The 21,019-nt window shown below is 35.6% G+C and overlaps 1 protein-coding gene across 1 annotated transcript in view; it reads right to left on the bottom strand.

Moving 5' to 3' along the window:
* USH2A (usherin) overlaps positions 1 to 21,019 on the bottom strand; it is a 777,454-nt gene that overhangs the window by 258,842 nt on the left and 497,593 nt on the right.

Below are 21,019 nucleotides of genomic sequence, written 5' to 3'. Positions count from 1 at the left end.
GATTTTTCTAACAAGTATAATTTGACTGTACCTATCACATCAGTGTTTGTTCCAAAGCTGGTTGAAATTCAAAAACAAATTAAACAAAGCTCTATGGCTTTAGGAAAATCATGTAATAACCCTAAGCCTATGCTTTATGATCTTTAAAATAAGGATTCTTTTGTAGGATTGTTGTGAAGATCAGAGATCATGTAAACAAAGCACTTTATTTTGGGCTCTGAGAATTAGTAGTTGTCAATTATTATTATTATTATTACTATTATTTTATTACTACTATTACCACATTGGACTGATTTGAACTTTCTTTAGCACAATTTAATTGTTATGATCATGTAATTTGATAGGAATATTCTGATTATTCTAATATAAGTTCCTATGAGACTGGTGAAGGAGACGTGATCAAATAATGAAAACAAATGAAATTATCAAGGTTCATATTCAACTTTATTTTGCACATAACCTGGTGTAGTGTGTGGGTTTTATGTGCTCAACAACTCAGGGGAACCTGCCTGTGAACCATAAGGCCAATGAATGACCAGTGATGAGATTGGGAGAATTAGATGACATGTTTCATCAATCTTCTGTAAAGGTTTTGGGTTTATTAATAATGCACTCAATTGTTCAATACACATTTATGGAGGCTCCACTCTGTGCAAAATAGTGTCCTTCACAAGGAAGGGAAACGGCACTGAGTAAAACAGATACCACTCCTGCCCCTAGGGAACTTGTATTTAAGTGAAATGAGCAAGTAACACACAGATATACAAAGGATGCCAGGTGGTGGTAAGTAACCTGGAGAAAAATACAGCAGGGAAAGGGAAGAGAAAGTGAAAAGGAGTGTGCATTTAAGTTATTAGATACCAAGTTAGGGCAGATAGAAAGATTTCTGGAAGAATATATAATGAGATGATTTTTGGACAAAGACCTCAATTATATGAGAGAGGAGGCCATGAGAACATCTGGAGAAGCCAGTCAACAAGAGACAGGAAATGCAGAGGCAGCGAGGAGGGGAGAATTCTGTTTGTGTTCAGGGAACAGCAGAAAGACCAGAGTGGCTGACACACACTGAGGAAGGAGGAAGGGAAGGTGGAAAGAGGTTGAAGGACAGGTAGGGTCTATATCCTGTGGGACTTTGGAAGTCACAGGGAGTTTCGTGTTTCATTATAAATGGGTCTGGGAGATACCGTAAGGTTTTAGTGAAGGAAATGACACACTCTAATTCTAAATTTTCCAACACCACTCTGGGCTAATGGGGGTAAGGGGCAAGAGTGGATTTAGGGACATCAGCTATTATGGTAATCCAGGGAAAAGATGACAGTGCCTTAGATGTGAGTGATAGTCGTGGAGGTGCTATTGAGTGGGGAGTGTGTTAGTAATAGAATATAAGGACTTCAAAGACAATGCCAATGTCAGCCCAAACACTGAGGTGAATAGTAGTGTAATTACTGAAATGAGAAGTACTGACAGGAGAAATAGGTTATATTTTGTTCATGTTATATGTAAGAGGTATATTGTAAACTCAGGAGAGATATTGAGGAAGAAGCTTCTGATGAGAGTCTGGAAAGAAGTTGTGGGTCAGTGCAGATGTGGTATTTAAAGTCTGAGACTAGATGAAATAAACTAGGAGAGGGTGTAGACAGAGTGGATATGGAAGAGGTCTGAGACCGGAGCCCTGGAATCATCAACATTTATGACAAGACCTCTGTAAAGGAAACTGACAAGGAGTGATCATTGGGATGGTAGACAAACCAAGAGAAGGGGCACACTGGAGGCCAGGAAAGGAAAGGATATTACAAAGGAAGGGATGATCAAGTGCATCCAAGCATGCTGACTTTGAGGAAAAAGGCCAACAGTGCACATCTGTAATCCCAGAAGCCCAGGAGGCTGAGGCAGGAGGATCATGAGTTCAAAACCAGCCTCAGCAATTTAGTGAGGCCCTAAGCAACTAAGCTAGACCCTGTCTCAACATAAAACATTAAAAAAGGGACTAGGGACGTGGCTCAGAGATTAAGCATCCCTGGGTTCAAACCCTGGTTACCTGCCCCCATGCCCCCCCTCCAAAAAAAAAAAAGAGTTAAACTTTGCATTTGTCCAAGTGACAGTGTTTGTTGACCTCACCAAGGGCAGAGGCAATAGAGGTGGGCTTGGAAATCTAATTAGAGAAAGCTGAGAAGGGAATGATGGGGCAAATGAGTGGATATAGTAAGCTGACAACTCGTTAGAGGAAGTAGCTTTGAAGGAAAGTAGAAAATGGGAGAGCAGTTAAAGAAGCTCCTGGCAGGAAAACAACGTTTTGTGGTAAGGCAACATGTGCATCCTTATTGGAAGGATCAAATAAGAGACAAGGGGAAATGATATGAAGGAGAAGACAGAATAATTGCCAAAGCAAAGTGCTTGTGTGGGGACAGGCAGACAAAACAGAGTACATGTGAACTGAACAGAGAGCCAGAGCTGCTGACTGTTGAATAGAGCAGGGCTGGTCCCCATTGTGCAGAAATGAATGCAGAGAGTGAGATGCAGGGAAGTGGGTAGAATAAGTGATGGGAAAATAGCAAAGATCTCTGACGATGTTCATTTTCTCAGTGAGTAAAAACAAAAGCAACTGCAACAGCTCAGTGCCAACGTGTGAGAGCGAGTTACTTGCTTGAAGAGAGAGAAAAATGGGATAAAGCAGGTGTCAGTAAAGTGTGGCCTGACTAGGATATACAATAAGACTGCCATCTAGGGCCAGCTGTTCCACAGCTTAGCTCTAAACTTTGGTGTGAAGAACATTCATGGCTACAGACTTTGCAGCCAGTACTTTATCTGTGGAAACAAATAGTTTAAACAATGCTGATTTCTTCCTTGGTATAGATGCTTTGATTGAGTTATCATATGTAAAATGAGTACTGCAAAAATATGGGCAAAAAACAAGGTGCAAATTTCATATAATGTGTGACATATAAAACCAAGTCCCTCATTTGATTACTTTTTTTTTTTTTTTACACAAAAGAGTACAATGTCATTGACAATCTGAATTCTGAATATTAGATCTAAGGAATGAAAAAAATAAGTCTTAAATATGCACCCCTACATCCCTTCATGTATTAAAAACCACATTACCATACTATTGAGAAAGAGAGGAATGCCCCAAACTAGGCTCCCTCAGAAAATTAAAGTATCATGTGTTTTCTTCTGAGTAATAACAAAACAAAATGGTCATTAATTTGGTTATACTTTGATTATATAAAACTGCAAACTATTTCCAAACAAATGGCCATATCAAATTATTTTCATATAAGTACTTATTCTGTATCTTCCAATGATGATGAGTTGTGGATACTTTTCTTTCCCCTCTGTTTAACCCCTTTTATCCTACGTCTACTCCTTAGAGGCTCCTTAGTGCTAAAGCAATAACTGGGAGCCAGCAGTAATTCCACCCCTGGTTTTGTAACAGAAAAGCCTTGTATCCATCAGCTTGATATATTGTCTCCAAGATACCATGTTGCTCAAAAAGCTTCTCTCAAGTTTAATATGACCCTCATGGGGCAAACACTCCACAGACAACCTCCCTGAATCAACACATCTTGTCCAGTAAATACTAATTCTACATGGCAACTGGATAAAACAGCTACCCCAATCTATAAATTCTAGAGGAGGGAGTTTTTAATAAAATTTCAAATTCGGCCTTCTTTTGAAGGCAAGATTAATAGAAAAATGTTAAGCAATAAATAAATCACAGATTGAACCATTTCTAGTTGGCATAATTTTTTGAATATACAATTTTATCAAACTTTTAAATATGTACACTTGTGGACTTTATCTTTTAAAAAGTTCTCAAAAAAAATGATTTACACATCAGGGTCCAGCTCTTTGCACACACAGATTTATAGAACTCTGGGGGTGAGCTCTAGAAAGCAAAAATAGAACACTTCCCCACATAGCAGGTGACTAGTAAAGATGGAGGAATCAGAGGAAGAAAGTCATAGGGAGAAAGTGAATTCACAGTTTGTTACCCATGCACCAATTTCTTTCTCAGGACATTCCCAACCTGTTACTATTGCTTGTATTCTTTTCATGTAAGTGTATGCATTACAAAATTGTGAAATAAAATGCTGCAATAGAATGCCAAATAAACCTATTAATTTGTATTAAATTCAATTTTGTAATAGAAGACACTAAATGTCACTCTGTACCAGGTCCTTGCTTGAAGTCACCAAAGGCTCTCTACTCAAACAACTGTTAACACAAAACCATGTACGCATAATAAAAAGAGCCACAAATTTCCAATTTGGGGAATTGGAAGTTAGTGTTTGTGGGGAAACACACAAACTTTCAGGAGTGCACTGGTCCTCTCCTTTCAGAGGCTCATGGCTTGTACAGGTGCTGCCATGGGACATTTTCAGATGGTTCATTCAGGTTAATCATATACTCCGCCTCATTCCAGTGCCTCAGGCTCCTCCAGCTCTTCCTGTGCTCATTCCATTCACATGCTAAGCTTCTTGCTGGGTTCACTTGAATTCTGACTCTTTCCCAAACTATTCCCTCATTGCAGAGATTAGATATTTTAGCATCCTCCTGTGGGTTTCTCTGTTAACAAAAGAGAAACCACAAACTTTTATCTCGCTGAATCCTTGCTGCATCGCTGAGTGACCTGGCACATATTCAAAAACCTTGGATCACACATTTCCCCATCATTTTCTGAAATAGTTACATCTGAGCAAGGACTTTAAATTCTAGTTTCCAGAATGCAAAATTAAAGTTCAGACTCATATACAGACTCATTGAGTCATGAACAAATTGAAAACAGAAGGCAAGACTCGATTTCCAGTCACTAAACCATATGTCATTTAAAAAGATATTAATTATGAGGAATATGCAGATGTGCTAACAAATGGACAGTCAACCTTGAGCCCAAGGATGTGCAAACAGAGCAGCATAAAATGATAACAAGTAGGTTAGAACAGGTTTCATGGTCATAAAATTGTTTCTCACAAGAGCTAACTTTTTGAATACATACTATGTGCCAAGTTCTTTAACATAATTATTTCTAAATACTCAGAATTATACTCCAAAATTATAGCATTATCTCTTTGCAGTACAGATAAATGCTGAGGCTCTGAGAAGTTAAATATTTTATCTCAAATCACAAAACTGTTAAAGGCAGAGGAAGGATTCAGAGTAGGACTGGGCAGTTCAAAGACAGTGTTCTTAATTCTACACCACGAGGCAGCTTGTTATAGAAAGTGGTTTATAACATAGAAGATTAAACCTATTAAATAAAAATAAAGCAAACCACTTATAATTTTAAACAGATAATCTTCAATAAAGGTTGGATTTACTTTCTGCCCAAGCCATACTCTTAAACAGTATTCTCCTTGTTTTATTTATTGATTTATTTATTATCATAGAGGGACTCTGTCTCCTTATCATTCATAAGGAATCTCACATACAGCTACCAGTGTGAATCTGCCAGTTCTAGGGAACTAGTTGAAGGGCACAGAAATTTGCTTTGGCACACTAGCAACTTAAGGCAGAAATACTACTGTAGGATACAATCATTTTATCCTGTCTCTCAGTGTCCCTTTGACACATGTGAAAACTGAACACAAATGGTATGCCTTGACTCCATGCACAAATAGAGAAACAACATGTATCCCATTTGTTTACAATAAAAAAAGAAAGAAAGAAAAGAAAGAAAGAAAGAAAGAGAAAGAAAGAAAGAAAGAAAGAAAGAAAGAAAGAAAGAAAGAAAGAAAGAAAGAAAGAAAGAAAGAAAGAAAGAAAGAAAAGACTAGGCAACATCTCTGAAACTAAAAAAAAATGTTGACCTCTGGTTTCACATGTCCTTTGTGTTTTCAAGACATTTCATATCTCAACACCAACCTGAATCTTTTCTTTTTCTTCTTCTTCTTTTTTTTTTCTTTTTGGTATCAGGTATTGAACTCAGGAGCACATAACCACTGAGTCACATCCCAGCCCCTTTCGTTTTTTATTTTGAAACAGGATCTTCCTAAGTGGTTTAGGGTCTTGATAAGTTGCTGAGGCTGGTCTTGCACTCATGATCTTCCTGCCTTAGCCTCTTAAATCACTGGGATTACAGGAATGTGCCACCATGCCTGGCACCAATCTGAATCTTATATTTAAGTCTAACCACTCCCAAACCAGGTAGGAAAGAAATAGTGAAACAAACTCCATGAGTGCAAAAATTATGCTTTTCAATTATTTTTTTGTAATGAAATGCTTAGCAATCTCCAATGCTAAAATTTTGTTCCTCAGATTTAAACAAAACCATTTTTTTCAAAATATGTATTTTTCTAATACAAATTTGTTATGATAGAAAATTTGAAAATGAACACATAAAGAAAACAGTTATCCATGATTATACTACCCAGAGATAGTTCTTATCCAAGCGATTTCACTGTTTTTTTTTCTATGTAAATACGGGTATACATAATTTTTTATAAACCAAGATGAATAACTTCACATTTTTTCAGTTAACTTTATATTTTGCTTTTCAATATAGGTCAAAAATTCCCTGTGCTAATAAATATTTTTGATAATTTTTCAAAAATAACAGCATGTAATATTTTTACAGATGTAGAAAATTTTCTTAAAAAGATGATGTTGATAGATATAGAATGATATTGTTTTCAGTATTATAAATAATACAGACTAGCCTAATACATGCATCTTTAGGCATGCTTTTCAGAATTGTTGAGTGAATAGGGATGGATGTTGTTATCATTTCAGATACTAGTTGACAAATTGTTTTGCAGAGAGTTGAATTGATTTATATGGCCATCACTAAGATATGAGCAGTCTATTTCCCAGTACCCATATCAAAATGAATATTTTATATATGTATGTACATATGTGTGCTTATATACAAATAGTATATAATAATGTAACTATACTTTTAGAGATTTTAATATGTAATTTCATGTGATATATTGTAACTATGTAATTACATACAACCTATATAAAGTATATATACAACAAAGATTTTAAGTCAGCAAATATTTAAAAGTACCAGGTCTGTTCTTGTGATCTGGGAATGTAGTAATAAACACGTGAAAAGAGTTTTATGAAAGATAGCAAATAGACAAAAAAAAAAAAGAGGAAAAATTATAGATAGTGAGCAGATTAGTGGTTTCCAGAGGCTGAGGGGCAGGAGGGAAAACAGGTGGAGCATACGGTAAAACTTCTATGTATGAGTCCCTAAAAAAGAGGGGGAAAATTCCTTGAGACACTTTATATTTTTTCACATAATTCCACAAATAATTTTTAAACACTGAAACTAAAACACAAGGTACTGAAGCTACATAATGAAGGGAAAGGATCAGAGAATTGTACCACAAAATCTACATTAAGTTTAGCTACTGTCATGTTAAAAGTCTTCTTTAGTTTTTCCAAAAAAGTTTTCATTTTATGAGCATGAAATGGACCTAAAATGAAATCTTAATATTTAATAATTTATAGTAAATTTTGTATAATCTGGCAATGACAACCAATTTTTCTGATTTCTAAAAATAACCACTTATAATACTCTCACCAAATATTGAAAACACAATTTTACACTAAAGCTAAGTCAACCCTAAATACAACACAATTTTACACTAAAGCTAAGTCAACTCTAAATACATTGACATAGTTGTCTTACTTCATCATTTATAAACACATATAAGCCTATCATCCTAGTTCATTAGCACTTTCCTTCCTCTCCCCCTTCACCCCTACAAAATAAGTGAAATCAGCCACAGTTCCATGATTTGTCCCAACATTTCCTGGATCCACACAGAATGTGCTATAAATGTAATTATGAAAGAGAACACCAAGATGGCCACGACCCTCAGTCCTACAAGGGAATGTACTGTATCTGCTCCAGAAACTTTTCTAGCCCAGGAAAGGTAACTAGAAAAGTTTCAACAAATCCATTTTAGATAAACAAAAGTTGACTGAAGTTCAAAGATTTTTGTAGAATTTAATTTTTTTTACGTTAAAGTTATTAAATAAATCAGTCTAACAGTTTTGGTTAACAGCCTGCCCCTTGAGAAATGCTTACCTCTGGACATTCATTGATAAAAACAGACACACTAAAATACCAAACTGAATTCTAAGCAGTTATTTTATGCCAGGAGCTGGACTGAATGTTTTGTATACATCCTCACATTTGATCCTCATGAAAGTTCTATGTGTCAAGTAAGTTGGGATGAGAAAACTAAAGCTTGATAGGATTAAGTAATGCGGACAAGACCACACAGCTAATAAATGATTGGGCTGCCATCTGGATTCAACAACTGTCTCCAAAACCCAAGTTCCTAACTTCTACTTATGGAGGTTAAAATGCCCTGGCCAAACGGAGCATCGATTCCCCTCACAGGTGCAGAGGTGGCTGGCTTCCTTTCCCAACTACTTTCCCATCGTCCCCCCTGGAGCCTAAAGGACCAGCTTGCAATGGAGAAATCTTACAGCGAGGAGATTTGGAAAGAAGCAAGAAATTTTTGAAAACAAGTTTTCAATTGTATCACTTAAATCTTGAGGAGGTTTTTGGTAGCAGTTGTTTGAAGAAATTGTCTTTGTCTCTTGTCTCAGTCTCCATCTCTCCCTGCTTTGTGGTTTTCTCTCTGACTTGTCAAGGCGTCTTTGACTCTGTGGGCTTCCAGGAAGAGCTCCAGTGAAAATGGAGAAACAAGACACATACCTACGGATTTTATAGACCCAAGCTAAAAAATGATATTTGCTCAAGGTTGCCACCAGTAGAGTTAGAAGAATATTTAGGACAAAAACAGCATCTGGAAGAAAGTGTGTGAGTAAAATAAATTTTTTATTTAAAAAAACCCATCATTTACTTCTTATCTCAGTGACAAAATATTTGAGAGCACATTACTGAATCAAAAGTGAAGTTGGTAAGACATTTTGTCTTTGGTCTTTCACTGACTTATTTGGGTCTATGTTTCCAAGGGAAACCCAAAACTTCTCCAACATTTCAACAGTCTGAGAACATATCCATCAGAATTGGTGCAAATATTTGTCAAAACTAATACGAAACCCAAAGGGCTGTTCCTACCTGGCTGAGGTAATTATTCTTCCCAAAATGAAAAATGACCGTGTGTTCACTAAGAATGCTTTAATTAGAGAGGAAAAGAAGAAAGGATATCCCCTGTTACAGCATATAATAGGAGTAATATAGAAAGAGGGGGCAGAGGTGGGGCAAGGCCACCAGAATAAAAAGACACCACTGAATACTAATTGCTATTGACCATTTCGAGAAATAAAATAATTCCACTTCACATTAGCATCCACGAGACCAAGGCAACACACTTCCACCTCTCTTTGTGATTTAAGATTAGAGAATTGCTTTAAATTACTTGGCAAGACAATTTTAGTGAATTTGTTAGCCAGGAAACATCAGCCAGACGGAAGTCATCCTCTGTTAATTTTGAAATACCCTACAGCTGTGAATGATGTAGTTCTTTGTGCTCAGAGAAAAATAGGGATCTTAAATTTCATTAGATACATTATTTGCTCAACTAGAATGTGGAACTGTCACTTTGTCAAACTAATTAGAGGCCTTGAGGTCATAATGCCCACAAGAATTTTCTTTTCAGTTTTGTATCTTAAACCACCAACCAAATTTTGTTCGTTTTTTCCTTACCAATATTTCCTAGATTTGGACACTTAAGACTTTTGCTTTTGACATTTGAATTCCGCTTAGTATTCCTAAGGATATATATCTTGGATTTCTATTTATTTTTATACTACCATTGTTATTCAATTAGTTTATAGATATCATAGATTGAATTCTTTTTCCTTTAGTATGCTTTCTTTAGAGTATATTTTCAACTTGGCAAAATAATTTAAAATAGGTACAGCAAAAATAATATTTAATTCTATCGTATACTTAATTAATATGTTATTCATTCATTTCATTTAAAATAATTCCCTGAAGAATTTAGCCTTTGTGAAATTAAAAGATATGCTTATCAAGGTTAATAAATATTTTTTATAATGAGTAAGTTTAAGCTAGAGTCAAAGTTGCTGTCTTTAGAAGGTCTATGCTAAATTATCCCTTGTTGAATGTATCTAACAGGAACAAGAGCAAATAAAAATGACTTAGGTAGCAAAGAAAATAAAGCATTGTATTTTAGAGTTAGACTAGAAATTAAGAAATCTTTGAATGGAAATTAAGAAATCTTTGAACAAAAATTTTGGTCATTTAATGATTGAAGAATCAGAAGGGATTGGTTATTAAAACCATCTTAACCATGGGCTTGTATCTACCATCCAAATTGATCAATTTGAGAAATAGCTCAAGGCTTAACACTGATAATACATAAGCCAATGACTATGGATTGAATGTCTATGTCTCCTCCCACACAAAATTCACACCATTGACATCTTTGTGCCCCAGATAATATTAGGGGGTGGCATCATTGGGAGCTGACTAGGTCATGGTGACAGAGTCCTCCAGAATGGAATTAGTGTCCTCATGAGAGAGGTTCTGGGGAGCACTCCAGCTCCTTGTAACATGTAAGGTTAAGATGAGGAGGGGCTGTCTATGAGGGAGAGGCAATTAGCAGACACCAAACTTGTTTGTGCCTTCATTTTGCACTGCCAAGTCTCCAGAAGAGTAAGAAAGAAATTTATTGTTTAGTAGTCATAGTTAATGGTGTTTTGTTCCAGACATCTAAATAGACCAAGACAGCATCCCTTATCTCAGTAGATCATTAACTTCACCTTCTTTATTAGGGAGAGCAAAACAATAGTCACCAGAAGAATTTAAAATAATGAAAGACTTCTAATAACTGATTCCACTCAGAAGTACAGTTAGAATCAAAATTTGAGAAACAAAAAATGATGCTCACTTGACCATAATGATGATCAATAATTACATGATCAGGTTCATGTGAAGAAAATACATAATCAGGATATTAGTGGTAGTTTTTTCTTTTCCCAGTAATTTAGTCACACATTGTTACCAGTATAATCCTGGTATCCGAACGCACATAGGACTAATAACAAGAAGTTCTATCATTTTAAGATTTAAGAACTTGGGGGCATTTGGAAATCTAAAATAAATGTGCTCTTATAATAGCCCTTCTTTAATTTACATAGAGCACAGATTAGAATACCTATGTTTGGAAGAATAGCATGTTAATCAAAACAGACTTGTTTGGAAGAAGAAAGAAGTCACTAAGAATTTTCAATTGGTAATTGAAAAAAATATTAGGTATATTGTGTGGGCAGGATATGGTCCTTCATGTTCTAAGTTTAATGTAATGCTTCCTAGACTCCAGGAATCTGCAGTAATTAAAAATGGGGCCCATTTCCTACTGCCCAATCTTCTCTGTCATGGGAGAAGAATCAAGCTGTGCTAAGTAAGACGCAATTATTAAGGGTGCAATATCATGCTGTATGCATTATAAGTCTTATCAGATTTGCTGCTCTCCGTGTCAACCTCATGAGGTATTTAGTCCCATTTCAGAGATGAAAAAAATCTGAGCAAAGTATGATTATAGGAACTTGCTCCAGGCATGTAAAACAGAGGAAGTGAAATTAAGTTTTGAACCAAATCTAGCTGGTTTTATAATCCATGCCCTAATCAGTAGAATGATTTGCTTATGTGTGAGTGTACATATGTCAGTACTACTGATAAACAGAGGAGGGATAAAATGTGACCCTTTCATGTATATCATTTTTATCCTCTAAGCTATTTTTCCTCTCAAAAAACTTTAATCTCTTATTTTTTAAGGAAATAAGAATTTACATTTTTTTCCTAAGACAGTAAGCATGGACAAAAAGCTAAGATTATCAAGAACTTTTCACTGAGTGTAAGGCTAGCAAAATAAGAAATGTAGGTTTAATTGTTTCTGAGAAAATGTCTCAAATATGTCTAAATCTTATGGATTTTCAAGTAGCCTGCATCCATTCTACAGAAAGACTGTATTCTGCCATGTCCCTGTCAGACACAGTAACAGAAATTACTGTATGTTTTATTAAAAACCTATTTTTTTGTGTGTGTCTCTCTTGCTCTCTCTCTCTCTCTCTTTTTTTTTTTTTTTATCTAAAACCCTAATTTAGTTGTTGTTCCCTTAGGTACAAAGTACACAGTTCATAATTCATTTGATAGAAAATGTCACTTTAGATTCTTGCCCTTCTTTGATAAATGAGAAAAAACATGTACATTTCAATTTCCTCAATGCCAGAACTACCAGGAACAACCCCCTGTTGTGCTTCTCAAAGACCTTTGTGTTAAATTAAACATCAAGATTCAGAAACTGTGAGGAGGGATATTTCTAAGACAGAGAGAACAAATACATGAGACAGAGGGAGACAGCTAATGCTTTTCCTCCCAGTCAAGTGATATCTCCCAAAGAGTATCTTTGATCCTCAAATTAGTCCTCACTTATAATTTAGTATACCACAACCAATCTGCTGCTTCCTTAACATTTAGTTTTAAGCGGCAGTTATCGGAATCATCAAGGAAAACACAAAGTTAGATGTTACATGTTTGTTTAATTTTCAACTTAATGGTGATAGCTTATGTTCAATGTGGACTTGATATATATCGTGCTTTATATTCTTTAAACAAATAATTGAGTACCTACGAAAGTACCAGCTGATCTTCTCTGTGCACATATTCTTTATCCTTGGCTTCAATTCATCCAGGAAGGTTCTGTGACTATGAAACCCTTTGTCAGATGAACAAATTAAGGCTTAGGACATAACTTTTCAAGGTTAAATAATGAGGACATGAAAATTCTGGGGCAGTGGGTGGTAGATTAGTTGAATTCCATACTATGACCGTCACTGGTCAATTTGTTTAACCAATGCACAAATTAGGAAATATTCTTACTTTATTTATGGGGTCAACTATGTGAATAAGATTCAAGCCTTTGTCTGTGGTCTTGCCCCCAATTTCAGATTTTGATAAGGAAAGTATTTCTCCTGATGGTCCAAAGGAAACAGATTGTCATTTCTATGACCATTCCAGAAAACGATTTCTCCACATATTCACACTGTTTACAGGGCTGGATTCTAGAATATCCTTCCTGCAAATGAATGTCCTGTAGTATTTTTAATCTGTTCAAGGAAAGTTGATTTAGTATAGGAATAAAATTATTCACTTCTTCATTCTATCCTTCAGTTTTACAAATGTAGACTTTCCCTGACTTTTAATGAAGTTTTTGAATTTTTCAAAATTAACACTATTAGATAAACTAGATCTCTCTTTACAGGCATATAAATTATGTACAATCAGAAGATAACATCTACTCATTTCTTTGAGATACAGAGAGCATTAACACAAAGAACTTAATTTTAATACAGACCCAAAGAGAGGATAACTTAGTAATTAACAATAATGATGCCATTGTTACATACTAATATTCTGAGTAAACGTATTTGCACAAGTTTTAATGAAATTTTCTGCCCCATACCCGCGCAAAGATTTTACAACAGCAAATCAAATCAGAAAATCTAAATTTTGTATCACAAGCCAAAGGAAGAAAGGCACATTACAACCCACAAGTCACTTAAGAGTTGAAAGTACAGAAAAGTAATATTTTCAGAAAAGTTATGAGTCTTTCTTACAACATAGATCAAGGTGAGGACTATCTTAAACATTGTCTTCTTTTCATTCAAGTACATGTCGAAGTTCATGGGTGAATACAAAAGACTTTCAAATTTCTTGGTGTGCAAGTAAGTACTTAAAACCACACTGGGAAAGAATGGGTCCAAAGCACTTTATGCCTTCCACATAGAGAGTATGTACCACATAACATTGCTTCTGCTTAATGCTTTTTTTGTAAGGCTGTAAAAACATCTATTTAACTGATTTTATTTCACCTCTCATTAGACTGTAAACTGAGGAGCATGGATCATACTGCTAACTGGGAGACACTCTAGGTCCTTCTCTTTCTGGCTTCCAACACCCAACAGAGCAACCAAACCAGACCCTTGAAATTGGATTTGACACAGCTGGGAGTCAAGCCACTTCTTCAGACACCTGTTGATCAGTGCCCAGATATCTGTGTTCCCTCTGCTAAAAGATGAGATGAGAGGTCAGTGGAAGGCATTCTCACTCAGTAATAGAGGATGGCAACTCCAAACGAGGTTTCTGTAGCCAGGCTCTAGACTTCAGTACAATTTCTGCCTTTTTCTAGTTGCATGGCTTTTATGTACTAGTTCCAAGCCCACTTCCTTATGTACAAATAAAGATAATGACAGCACTCTCCTTGTAGAGTTTGTGAGAATTAAATGATTTGTGTACGCAAAACAGAGCTTGCACCTAGTAAATGCTAGCTTGTTATGAGTGATCATTGCATCAAAAAATTTTTTATCAAATAAAAGATTACATGATCTTAATTGCTCTCTAGGCAACTGGAAGCTAAATCCGTCTACTCTGTGGAGTTGTATTTGTGAACTCCTGGAAGGAAAAAAAAAAAATCTTAACTATGAGATCTAACAGCCAGTAAACCCTGGAATCCAGGATAAAGCTATAACTGACTTGAAACACATTTGAAAACCCTACGGAGGAGGTGTAGCCACAAGATGCTCATTAAAGAAAACTCCCAGAGGGAAGAGATTCAGGTTTTAGTTACATGGAGCTCCTTGTAACAGATGTTCTGTGAAGGAATCAAAGAGCAGAGGAAATTTCCTTGACAGCATCTTCACAGTAGGGCCGATTAGTGTTCCTCAGTGCATAAAACATCAGGCCTGTTGCTTTTGGTGCCACAGGTAGGGTTCAGCATTTGGAACTGGTTATCCATGGTATCCATGCCTGTCACTTTCAGGAAGTCTGTGAGCAATGTATCTACTGCCTTATACTGGCAAGGCCAATGGCCCTAAGAATGGAGTTTCCTTTCTACATTCAGAAACAAGATGAGCACAGGGGCCTGTTCTACACGTGTTCCTCTCAGTAATTCTGTGTCTCAATCTTAAGTGTAAAATAGAATCATGGACAAAAATCATACAACAGTTTTGCTTCAAAGATATTTCAAGGATGATCTAGTTCTCTGGTTTTCAAACTTGGGCATGTATCCAAACTACCTGGTGGGGAGAGGAATGAGAGAGCATCTATTAAAATCTATTATATAGATTGCTTGACCTCACCTTCAGAATTTCTGATTCAGTAGGTGGAAGGTGGGGCTCAAGAATCTGCATTTGGAACAAGTTCTCAGGTAACGATCATGTTCCTAGTCTGGAATCATGCTGTGGGAAACACGGATTCGGTTTAAGTATGCCATTTTAGTGATGAGAAACCTCTATTGTAGTCAACTAAATTACTTGGGTCAAACCAAATAGCTAATGTGTACAAGAGTCATTGGCAAAACTCAAGACTTTGAGACTTGAAAATAGAGGAGAAGCTCCGCAGAAGATTGTCAATGAAGTGACTGAAGAGCACCTTCAGAATAGGGCTGGCGATTTCACAGAAGACCTGATTATTTCAGTTCACACTAGATTTGTTTCTTGAGGGCTCCTCATTTGAGAACTCATAACAAAATGCAGAATACATATTGAGCTGCCATGGTTTAGTATGACTTGTTTTTTTTCTTTTTTTTTAATGCCAGGGACTGAAATCAGGGGTATTTAAACACTGAGCCACATTCCTATCTTTTATTTTTGAGACAGGGTCTTGCTAAGTTGCTTAGGGCCTTGCTAAATTGCTAAGGCTGGCTTTGAACTTGCAATCCTCCTGCCTCTGCCTCCTGAGTCACTGCGATTACAGGCATGAGCCACCGCACCTGGCATTTGGTATGATTTTTAAGAAGCCACAAGGCTTCTCTGATTTTACATTTTCCCCTTTCTCTCAAGCATCTTATGGTTTAAACATTTTTGTTTTCAAGTGTCAGAAAGTCCAACCCATGGAGCACGAATAATTAAAAGGGTTAATTGGGTCCTATAAGAGTAAAGTCAAAAGAAAATGTCGGTTTTAGGCAGAGCTAGATTTAAGGGATCAAATTATATCACCAGAATCCAGTTTACCTTATCTCAAATCTACTGTGCTTTCGCCACTCTCGGACTACGTGACTACATTCTCAGACTTTACAGGACAAGTGGGTGATTGGCAGAAGATTCAGTAGAATCCTGAATCAAATGCATGCAGAACAGGGCCTCCATGTCTGCTGATTATACTGCTTTAATGCATTTCATTGTCTCTGTTTGAAGCACCTGCATACCCACACCCACCCCACCAAAATCACTGTGGCCAAGGGAACACAATGCTTTCACTGACAGTCACATCCACACATAGCACGTGCTCTGAGCACTGGAGAGCCTAAGGTAGCAGGAGCTTATTAGAACCCTATAAGCCAAAGAAAAAGTGAAAGCAGGCCTGGGAACAAAAATAGTACACAGTTACTATCACTCCCTGGGGACAAGTTGCCTTTCCTTATTCCAAGGGAATATATTCCAAGACCACCAGGAGATACCTAAAATCCCAGATAGCACCAAACTCTTCCTATATAATCCTTTTTCCTATATATATACCTGCTTCTAATAAAGTTTGATTCATAAATTAGGTACAGTAGAGATTAGTAACATTTATAAACAAATAAACATGAATTTCTTTTTTCCTTCTTCACAGCTTAACAGAAGATTATGGTTATTCACAGACTGTAGAAACCTTAGTATATGATTCCTTTTTCTTTCCTTATTAAATTGACAAGTTACATCTTTTCATTCAAAGGAAGCACTTGTGACTTCTCTTTGGCATATATGAACAGCCAGTGTCACTACTGGCACACTGGAGCTATTTTTATTAGAATAAGGGTTACTTGAAAAGAGCGGTATGATACTACAGCTGTAGATCTGCTGACTGGGATGGCTACTCAGTAGCAGTTGAATAGCAGACACAGCATGGTCATGCTGTACAAGAGAATGATTCAGAGCTCAGTGATGGGATGAGGTGAAAGGAGATTTCATCCTATGATTCAGAAGAGCATGCAATCTAAAGCTTATGAATTGTTTATTTCTGGAAATTTCCATTTCATATTTTCAGACTACAGTTGACCCTGGGTAACTGAAATTGCAGAAAGTGAAACTGCAGGCTAGGTGGGTTACTGAAGTAAGCATTCTTAACTTCTGACTATAATTACTGTGGCTAACTTTAGCCACAGTAAATGGTGAGAAACATACACAGAAAGATCAGTTATGATCTCTCTAACAGCATTCATTCATTCATTCATCATCCATTCATTCATTCATTCTTTGCCATGAATTTATTTATCTATATTCCACTAGATGAGACATTACACATACATATGAGACATTTAAATAAAAATGGAAGATAGTATAAGTTCCAAAGTCGTCGATGGAGTGTGAAGGAAAGCACTGACTTCATAAAGCATATATCAGGGCTAGGGTTGTGGGTCAGTGGTAGAGTACTTGCCTGGAACGGGTGAGGCACCAGGTGTGAGTCTCAGCACCATGTAAAAATAAATAAATAAAATAAAGGTATAGTGTCCATCTACAACTAAAACATAAATTTAAAAAATAAAGCATGTATTTGATAACATTACATTCTAGTTTCATTTTTCCCAATTAGTAGTCAGAATATCATAGTGGTTATAATGAATGCACCCTGTTGTTACAATCAAATTAAACTTATTCTTCATTAAGTTTTATAGGACTCTTGAACCTTTAGACCCTGGGTGGTCAATACCTCTTTATAGAGATATGACAGAAATTTCCATGATATTGCTAATGAAAAGAGATTACAAGTGTGGTGTTTAAATATCTAAGATATGTTAAGGTTTGTCTCACTTTTGCAAGAGTATGTATACAAGCAGGTAAATGCTCATAGAATTTTATGCAAGTCAGGCACAGAGTCTGCCTATGATAAAAAAGAAAACAATAAAAGAATAAGAGATTATTTTAAAGAAATAAAGCAAAAATTTCTTCAGGGCACCATAAGAATTCAAATAAAACTTGAAGTTGCTTTCAAACTGCAGAGCCAGTCAGACAGACTTGATTTTTTTTTAACCTTAAAGATTTAGATAAACCTTTCTTCCAAGATAAAAAAAAAAAAAAAAAAATAGAAAGGGGAATTGTACTTATTCTTTTTAAAAATATGATTTTTAAATATCAATGAAACTTAAAGCAATAATACTTCCTACTCCACTCCCCTGGTAAAGGAGGGAAAAAATGTGATTTTTTAATTAAAGTGTTTTTCTTTCTTTCTTTCTTTTTTTTTTTTTTTTTTTTTTGGTCTGTCTGCCTTGCCCCAGGATGCTCTAAAGATAGCTCTTAATTGTGTGTGGGGGCGTGTGTATTGCTATATAAGCCACATGAGAGTATGCAAATGTGAGAAGCTGGCAGCCCTTTGCTAGGGGCTTGTTGAGTCCATGGTAAGCACACTTCAAAGTTTCTTTCCCTCTTCTCCCTGGCTCAGAAGTTAGTTCCTTTCTAAAGTGCTTTTATAAGCAGGAGGTTCACTGTCAAGATGGTGAATATGAAAAGTGAAGAAAATTTCAGCCATTATAAAGTAGAAATGTATCCCTCTCTTTTTTGCTCATGATACATCGTTTTTTATGAACATGCACACACACAGCAGAGTAAACTATCATTCCAAAAGGGAAAGGTAAAAACTTTTTATAAAGGTAAGTGTAGTATATTAAATAAGCATAGTAGTGCTGTATGTAGTTTAGTTCTTACAGCTGGGAGAAAGCATGGGTTAAATTAAATGGCCTAGTATGTGTTTTCAAAAATACACTATTTCATTAAGAGTTTAAATACTGTTTATTTGTTGAATCCACCTACTTTATTACCTTCAACGGGTTGATTTTTCCAGGGGAAAAATAGCAGCACATTTGGATGATATACACAGAAGTAAAACATTATGCACAACTATTCTAAAGATTCATATGAACTGGGTGTTATAAAAATTGTGTAGCTTTTAATATACTGGAAGTAAAGACAAACCATCTGTTTATGTGGTGGAATGTTGTTGTTTTAAAGAATGCTATTTCTCACCATCCTGTATCTTCATTGTGGCTTTTACCTTATAAAAGGCAGTTAATCTCATCTTTCCTTCTACCCTCTGAATAAAGTAATGTACCATCTTAGCCTTCTGTTTATTTCCATTTCTAACGTACAGTTATTTTTTTCGATCCATTCCTTTGCACCTTTTCAATTTTTAAGATCTACCATGGTCACCTGTGTGTTGAAATTTCTACTTATAGCTTGCCAATAAATCAGTGAGTGTGGATCAGCTGAAGAACAGAAAGCACATGTGGATGGGCTCTCTATTTGCACAGGGCAAGAAAACATCAACGATTTTGACAACTATTAATTGTATTTTGAAAAGTAGCATGTTGACATTTCACTAAGATTTTAAAAGGCATAGAAATATTTTACTGTTGGTGCACTACAGTGGATGAGGAAAATGTCAGATAAACTGAGGTTTTTATTTGCAATTTTTCCCTCTTTTTGATCTCTCCCTGTTTATTGAACTTTTAGTTGCTTTTAGCGATGGTATATAAAATGATATCATTCTCCCTATAGTTGGCCAATAATGCTATCCACAGTCCACTCCTCTGAGTCTTAGGGATTTTGGTTGAAATTAGAAAATTGAAATGTCTATTTCTTTCCTTAAAAAAGTTGAAGGAGGAAGACAAATTCACTTGAGCAAATCATGCTCAAAATCTCAGACTGGGTTCCTAATAAATTGAAGGTATATAATCTATATATATATATTTTTTTTTTTCTTCTTCTTCTTCTAAGGTAGAGCTGTTTCAACACTTAACCTAAAAGAAGAATTTCAAGGTTCTGTCCCTGCCCTCTTAGTGGGCAGGCTGCTCCCGGATGGACCATACTGTCCATACACTTTCTTCTTTTAAATAATAGGCACTCTCTTTACTATTCTTAACCAATTTGCCAAACTAATAAAAAATTTCCATTTATTGTGCTGATAAATGTTTATTTCAACATTTGATTACTGTTTATTTCAAGGACAAAATTCTGCAGCCACCAGTAGAATTATATACTTAACCAAGACACAGATGTATGTATTTATTTATTTATTTTATTTTTATAAGCTGCATTTTGATTCATTGTACACAAATGGGGTACAAATTTCATTTCCATGGTTGTGCACGGTGTATTTTCAAAAGTGTTATGTCAGCTTGCTTCTCATTGTAATGTCACTTAAACTGGTGAACTAGTAAAATAAGAGAAATTTGCTTCTATGAAAATGATTTCATAAAACTTAAAAATCATGACAATAAAACAATACTGTCAAATTAGTGTTGGAAAAATAACTAAAAGACTGGAGAAAATATAAAAGTCTAGAAAGAGTCTGTAATTACATTATTTCTAATTTTTTTAATTAAAGGAACTTTTTTAAAAGTGGGAAATATAAACTATGCATTATAGGTATTTTTGTAATAAAAATGCTGGACTTAAAAATAGGAAGGCAAAAACCTAAAAAAATAATGTGGCCTTGTATAACAATAATTGGTAGGTAAATATTTAATTATGTGTTTTAAATTAAACTGATATTCAACATATATTTGGAGTTTTAAAAATGTTCTATTTTAACCACCATTATCAGTTAATTGTCCAACTGCTAGTCACTAAAGATAAGTTAATTGAAATGGTGTTTTTGGTACTAGGAGTAGAATCCAGGATGCTTAACCACTGAGCTACACCCCCTGAGCTTTTTATTTTTTATTTGGAGATAGGACCTTGTTAAGTTGCTGAGGCTGGCTTTGAACTTCTGATCCTCCTGCCTCAGCCTCTGAAACCACTGGGATTATAGGCATGCGCCACCAGGACTGGCTTAAGATGATGGTTAAATCAAAGAATTAAACACACACATATTTTATATGTGTATACACATATACACACAAACACACAATCACACACACACAACATGCCTCAAAAGGACCCTATGTTATTTATTTCTATGGTGCCATGGCAATCTTCACAGGACTAAGATAAATTAATTTTAGAATAAATTCATCCCTAAATGTTGGATTCAGTTCTAAAAAAATTGTTATCCAAATAAAAGACACAAGAATAACAAAAGATAAAT

This window comes from Sciurus vulgaris (assembly GCF_902686455.1).
Source record: "Sciurus vulgaris genome assembly, chromosome: 12".
Taxonomy (NCBI): domain Eukaryota; kingdom Metazoa; phylum Chordata; class Mammalia; order Rodentia; family Sciuridae; genus Sciurus; species Sciurus vulgaris.
The sequence above is the reverse complement of the archived record's forward strand: the minus strand, read 5'-3'. Positions and strand labels throughout refer to the sequence as shown.